Source organism: Leucoraja erinacea, unplaced genomic scaffold (assembly GCF_028641065.1).
Source record: "Leucoraja erinacea ecotype New England unplaced genomic scaffold, Leri_hhj_1 Leri_1733S, whole genome shotgun sequence".
NCBI classification, from domain to species: domain Eukaryota; kingdom Metazoa; phylum Chordata; class Chondrichthyes; order Rajiformes; family Rajidae; genus Leucoraja; species Leucoraja erinaceus.
The window spans coordinates 7,501-14,814 of record NW_026576038.1 but is presented as its reverse complement, the minus strand read 5'-3'; the positions used below and the strand labels follow the sequence as shown (position 1 = coordinate 14,814).

The following is a 7,314-nucleotide window of genomic DNA, read 5'->3' as shown; positions in this document are numbered from 1 at the left end:
GAGTTTAATCCAGGTTAGCCGGGAAGTGGTGTTGGGTAGTTGAATGGGTTAAAGGCCGATAATCCCCTGGACCTGATATGCTGCAGCCCCAGAATGCTTTAAGGAAATAGCCCCAGAAATAGTGGATATTATTGTGATCATTTTGCAAAACTCTTTAGAATCTTGAGTAGTTACTGAGGATTGGAGGGTAGCTATTGTAACCCACCACTTTTAAAAAGGGAGGGAGAGCGACCACGGTTGAACTATACAGACGCAGTTTTGTCTAATATCGTAGTGGGTAAACTGGCTAGAGTCTGTCAATTATTAAAAATGGGATAGCAGCACATTTGGAAAGTGGTGAAATCACTGAACTAAGTCTCATGGATTTTCGAAGGGTACACGCTCATTGTCTTTCTATCTTCCTATAATTTTTCGGATGTAAACTAGTAAGTGGATAAGCGAGAACTTCTGTGGATGTTTACTGACCCATGGTAAAATTCACTCATAAGGGCTTTCCGAGGGCTCTCGCTAAGGTCCCGCACTCAGGCTGCTAATATTTTCACAAACATTAACGCCACTGGTATTGGCGGGATCAGTAGTGATTCTTCGGAATAGAAAATACTGCGCTAGTAAACAGGACGCAAAGAGTTATAGCTGAGATCAAACGAGTCCTTTTTCAGACTGGCATTGGAGTTGCCTAGAGTGGGGTACCGCAAGGCTCATGCTGGGACCAACGCACGCTATTTCCAATATATATTAATATTTTGCGATGGAATTGTAATGCAACAGCTCCAATTTTGCGGATGACGCTAAAGCTTGGGGCATTGTTGTTGTGAGGACGTTGCTTAGTGAGGCTGCAAGGTGACTGGGATAGGCCTGCGCGCGTGGCAAATGCTGGGCCAGATGCCTTATATTTATAAATGTCCTGTTACTGTTGGTGGCAACAGACAGTAAAGTAACTAGTATCTAATGGTGGCCGATCTAGGAAAAGGAAGAATGCAACGAGACCTGGGTGTCTGCGTCCAGCCCGTCATTGAAAGTGGCATGGGCAGGTGTCTCGCCGGACGTGAATTCAAACGCGAATGTCTCGTACCATTCCCCACGTCCCCATTCATCGCAAAGGCTTTGATAATGGAGACGCAGGGAGGTTCTACTGCAGTTGTACAGGGTCTTGATGAGACCACACCTGGAGTATTGCATACAGTTTTGGTCTCCTAATCTGAGGAAGGACATTCGTGCCGTAGAGGGAGTACAGAGAGAGGTTCAACATAACTGATTCCCTGGGATTCATGACTTTCATATGAAAAAGACTGGATAGACTCGGTTTTGTACTCCGCTAGACTTTAGAAGTTGAGGGGGGCTCTTATCCAGACTTACAAACGTCTTAAGGGGGTGGGACAGGCTAGAACTGCAGGAAATTGTTCCATGTTTGGGAAGTCCAGGACAAAGGGGTCCAGCTTAAGGAATATAGTGAGAAATCTTTTAAACTCGAGATATGAAACTTTTTCACACAGATAGTGGGGATCTCTGTACTCTCTGCCCACAAAGGTAGTGAGGCCAATTCATTGGCTATATTTAAGAGGGATTTAGATGTGGCCCTTGTGGCTAAGGGGATCAGGGGGTATGGAGAGAAGGCAGGTACGGGAGACTGAGTTGGATGATCAGCCATGATCATATTGAATGGCGGTGCAGGCTCGAAGGGCCGAATGGCCTCCTCCTGCACCTATTTTCTATGTTTCTATGTCATGTTTTATACTTTGGCAATATAACAATGTTTTTTTATCATGCCAATAAAGTTTTTTAATTGAATTGAAATTGAGAGAGAGACAGAGACAGATAGAGAGACAGACAGAGAGAGACAGAGAGGAGACAGAGAAAGACAGAGAGAGAGAGAGAGAGAGAGAGAGAGAGAGAGAGAGAGAGAGAGAGAGAGAGAGAGAGAGGAGAGATGAGAGAGAGAGAGAGAGAGAGAGAGAGAGAGAGAGAGAGGAGAGAGAGAGACAGAGAGGGGCCTTGCAGAGGGCAAAGGGATCAGTGGTCGGGTGGAGGGGGCGGAGGTCAGGGTGGAGGGGGCGGAGGTCAGGGTGGAGGGGGCGGAGGTCAGGGGTCAGGATAGACGGATCACCTTCTCAATGAGGTCGATGCAGGCCTGCAGGTCCATGCCGAAGTCGATGAACTCCCACTCGATGCCCTCCTTCTTGTATTCCTCCTGCTCCAGCACGAACATGTGGTGGTTGAAGAACTGTTGCAGCTTCTCGTTGGTGAAGTTGATGCACAGCTGCTCAAAGGAGTTAAACTGTGGGGCAGAGAGATGGCCATTAACGGGGGAGAGTCCCGGACCAGAGGGCACAGCTTGGGGATTAAAGCACGTTACTGTCGAAATAGTGAGCGGCCCGGATAGAGTGGATGTGGAGAGGATGTTCCCACTAGTGGGGGAGTCTAGAACCAGAGGGCACGGCCTCAGAATTAAGGACGGAGATGAGGAGGAATATCTTTAGTCAGAGGATGGTGAATCTGTGTGTGCGTGTGTGTGTGCACGTGTGTGTGCGTGTGTGTGTGCGCGTGTGTGCATGTGTGTGTGTGTGTGTATACTCGCGTGTGTGTGTACTCGCGTGTGTGTGTACGCGCGTGTTAGTGTCTGTGTGTGGGCATGTGTGTGTGTACTCGCGCGCGCGTGTGCGTGTGTGTGTGTGTGTGCGTGCGTGCATGAGTGTGCGGTGTGTGTGGTGTGTGGGTGTACTCGCGCGGGTGTGTGTGTGTGTGCGCGTTTGTGTGTGCATGTGTGTGTGAGCGCGTGCGTGTGGTGTGTGCATGTGGTGTGTATGTGGTGTGCGTGTGTGCGCGCGCGTGTGTGTGCGTGTGTGTGTGGATGTGTATGTATGTGTGCATGTGTGTGTGCGCGCGCGCGTGTGTGTGTGTGTGTGTGTGTGGATGTGTATGTATGTGTGTGTGTGTGTGTGCGTGTGTGTGTGCGTGTGGATGTGTATGCGTGTTGTGCATGTGCGCGCGTGTGTGTGCGCGTGTGTGTGTGCGTGTGTGTGTGTGTGTGTGCGTGTGTGTGTGCATGTGCGTGAGTGTGCGTGTATCTCTGGGACTGATGGATTCGTTGCCACAAGTCAGTGGATATATTGAAGGCAGAGATAGAGAGAATGTTGATTAGTGCGGGTGTCAGGGGTTACGGTTCCGCAAATCCCCCAGGTCGCTCGCAGACTGCGTGTAGCCCCCCCCCCTCCTCCCCCTCCCTCTCTAAAGCCAGCCGGGCACCAATGTCACCCCGGAAACGGGGCAGAGCCCCCTCCCAGCCAGCACCGGGACCCCAACACGGGACAGTGTGGGTGGCAGCCTCACTCCACGGGGGGAGGGAGCGTGGCTCTGGGGGAGACTCACGTCGAAGATCTCGAAGCCGGCGATGTCCAGCACACCGATGAAGTATTGTCGCGGCAGCTTGGTCTCCAGCGTCTGGTTGATCCGCACCACCATCCAGTTAAACATCTTCTCATAAACAGACTTAGCCAACGCACCCACTGAGTACGACACCTACCCACAGAGCAGCAGCACGTTAGCACAGGCACGCACACACGCACACACACACACACACACGCACACACACACACACACACACACACGCACACACACACACACACACACGCACACACACACACACACACGCACACACACACACACACGCACACACAGACACACTCACACGCACACACAGACACACACAAATACAACCACCTTCACACAAACACGCACACACACACACACACCCACACACACGCACACACACACACACTCACACACGCACACACACACACACACACACAAAACACACACACACACACGCACCCACACACACACACACACACACACGCACACACGCACACACACGCACACAACAGCTCGCACGCACACACACACCACACACGCACACACACACGCACGCACACACGCACGCACACACGCACACCCACACACACCCACGCACACACAACACACACCACACACGCTCGCACACACGCACACACACACACGCACGCCCACGCACACGCGCACACACACGCACACACACACACACACACACACACACACACACACACGCACGCACCAACACACAGCACGCACCACACGCACCGCACACACACGCACGCACGCACGACGCACACCACACACGCTCACACACACACGCACACACACACACGCACACACGCACACACACACACACACGCACGCACACACACACGCACACGCACACACACACACGCACACACTCACACGCACGCACACACAAAAACACGCACACACACGCACGCACACACACTCGCACACACACTGCACACACACACACACACACACACACAACATGCACACACACACACGCACTTCACACACGCACGCACAGGCACACGCCCGCACACACTCACGCTCGCACGCACACACGCTCGCACACGCACGCACTCACACACACACACGCACACACACACGCTCACACACACGCACACACGCACACACACACACGCACGCACACGCACGCACACGCACGCACGCACACACACGCACACACACACACGCACACACGCTAGGAGGGTGACACACCACATGGTTTCAGGAGTGGAGGGGGGGGGTGGTTAGGGGGAGGAGGAGGCTGGGGGGAGCAGTGAGGAGGGGGTGGGGTGAGTGAGGAGGTGGGGAGGGGTGGTGAGGAGGAGGAGAGGGGGCTGGTGAGGAGGGGGGGGCTGGGAGGGGGAGGTGGGTGGAGGGGGGGGGGATGGGGGGAGGAGGGGGGCGGGAGGAGGAGAGGGGGGGGGGGGGTTTTACCTGCTGGACGTCCTGGCCCTTGGTTGACGTACTCGTTGCCACCTTGACACGGTGGGTGACACAGACCCTTCAGCAGGTCGGCCGAGTTCAGACCCATCAGGTAGGCCGACTTGTCCGCCTCTGTGGAGGGGGGGGGGGGCGGGCGGGGAGAGAGAGAGATGATATGTTGATGCAGAGTGACGGTGGCACTGCCCTTCCCCCCCCTGCTGAGACCCCCGCCGTTGATGCAGACCCTGCCCCCCCCCCCGCGGACCCCCGTCCCCCTGCCCCCCCTGCCCCCCCTCCCTCCCCCCTGCCCCCCCCCCCTCCCCCCCCTCCCCCCCCCCCCCCCCTCCCCCCCCCCCACCCCCCCCCCCTCCCCCTGCCCCCCCTCCCCCTCCCTCCCCCCTGCCCCCACTCCCCCCTGCCCCCCCATACCCTCAGTGCCGTCGGGCTCGGCCTGCTCCTCCCCGCTGCTTGGTCTTGAAGCGCATGTTGCCAAAATGCATGATGGCTCCGGTCAGCTTGTAGATGCCGACCTTTTCCTCCGCGGTGAAGCCCAGGATGTCAAAGGCGCTCTGCGGCACAGGGGCGGGGGCAAAGGTCACCAGGTCTTTAAAATTATGAGATCTTTAAAATTATAGAAACGTAGAAAATATGTGCAGGAGGCCATTCGGCCCTTCGAGCCAACACCGCCATTCATTGTGATCAAGGTTGATCATCCCCTATCAACAACCCGTGCCTGCCTTCTCCCCATATCCCTTGATCCCACTAGCCCCTAGAGCTGTATCTAAAGGGCCTGGCCCACGAGCATGGGACTGCTAGCGGCGAGCACGAACTAACGTGGTCGCTTGAGCCGTATGGCCTCGCGGGGCCGGTCCCACTTGCCGGGGCCGTACGGAGTTGTGCGGGGCTGGTCCACACCGCCCGGGGCCCCGAAAAACTGACACTGTCCAAAAATCCCGCGTGGCAACGGCCTGCCGGCCCACAGCCGCATTGAGGCCGTACGCAGCGCCTTGATGGCGTTTGCCTAGCGCGTGGCGTTGCATGATGACGTCACCGCCCGGCGCCATGCAACGTCCAAATTCAGTGGGCCCGCCTCCTGCCCAGCTGATTGGTGAGTATGATGTCAGGACCAGCCCCGTACAACTCCAGACGCCTCCGCGGTTGGAAGTGGCACCGCCGGCCCCGTGAGGCCGTACGTCTCAAGCCACCGCGTTTGGTCGCGCTAGACGCATGCAGTCGCATGCCCATGGGACAGATCCTTAACTCCCTCATAAATCCATCCAGTGACTTGGCCTCCGTGGCAGGGAATTCCACAAATTCACAACTCTCTGGGTGGAAAAGTTTTTCTCACCTCAGTCTTAAATGACCTCCCCTTTATTCTAAGACTGTGTGGCCCCTGGTTCCGGACTCGCCCAACATTGGGAACATTTTTCCTGCATCTCGCTTGTCCAGTCCTTTTATAATTTTATATGTTTCTATAAGAACCCCCCCCCCTCATCCTTCTAAACTCCAGACCGATCAGGTAGGCCGACTTGTGAGAGGGATAGACAGAGTTGACGTGGACAAGCTTTTCCCATTGAGAATAGGGAAGATTCAAACAAGAGGACATGATTTGAGAATTAAGGGACAGAAGTTTAGGGGTAACATGAGGGGGAACTTCTTTACTCAGAGAGTGGTAGCGGTGTGGAATGAGCTTCCAGTGGAGGTGGTGGAGACAGGTTCGTTTTTATCATTTAAAAATAAATTGGATAGTTATATGGACGGGAAAGGAATGGAGGGTTATGGTCTGAGTGCAGGTAGATGGGACTAGGGGAGAATACGTGTTCGGCACGGACTAGAAGGGTCGAGATGGCCTGTTTCCGTGCTGTAATTGTTATAGAAACATAGACAATAGGTGCACGAGTAGGCCATTCGGCCCTTCGAGCCCGCACTACCATTCAATATGACCATGGCTGATCATCCAACTCAGTATCCTGTACCTGCCTTCTCTCCATACCCCCTGATCCCTTTAGCCACCTCCAACTCCCTCTTAAATATAGCCAATGAACTGACCTCAACTACCTTCTGTGGCAGAGAATTCCACAGATTCACCACTCTCTGTGTGAAAAATGTTTTCCTCATCTCGGTCCTAAACGATTTCCCCCTTATCCTTAAGCTGTGACCCCTTGTCCTGGACTTCCCCAACATCGGGAACAGTCTTCCTGCATCTAGCCTGTCCAACCCCTTAAGAACTTTGTAAGTTTGGTTATATGGGTCAGAGAGCACGGACACAGGCCCTTCGGCCCAACCCATCCCTGCTAGCCCACACACGTGCCACCTGTCCGTGCGATTGGCCCACAACCCTCCACACCAGTCCGGGTCTAGAACCAGGCATGGCCCGCTTTGTTATCCCACTTTGTAAGAAAGGCGGGAGAGAGAAAACGGGGAATTATAGACCAGTTAGCCTGACATCAGTGGTGGGGAAGATGCTGGAGTCAATTATAAAAGATGAGATAGCGGCACATTTGGATAGCAGTAACAGGATCGGTCCGA

At 54.5% G+C, this 7,314-nt stretch overlaps 1 pseudogene; it reads right to left on the bottom strand.

Annotated features, from left to right (window-relative positions):
* Window positions 1–521: 521 nt before the first annotated feature.
* The window catches only part of LOC129716141 (myosin-6-like), a 12,178-nt pseudogene continuing 5,385 nt past the window's right edge, over window positions 522–7,314 (bottom strand).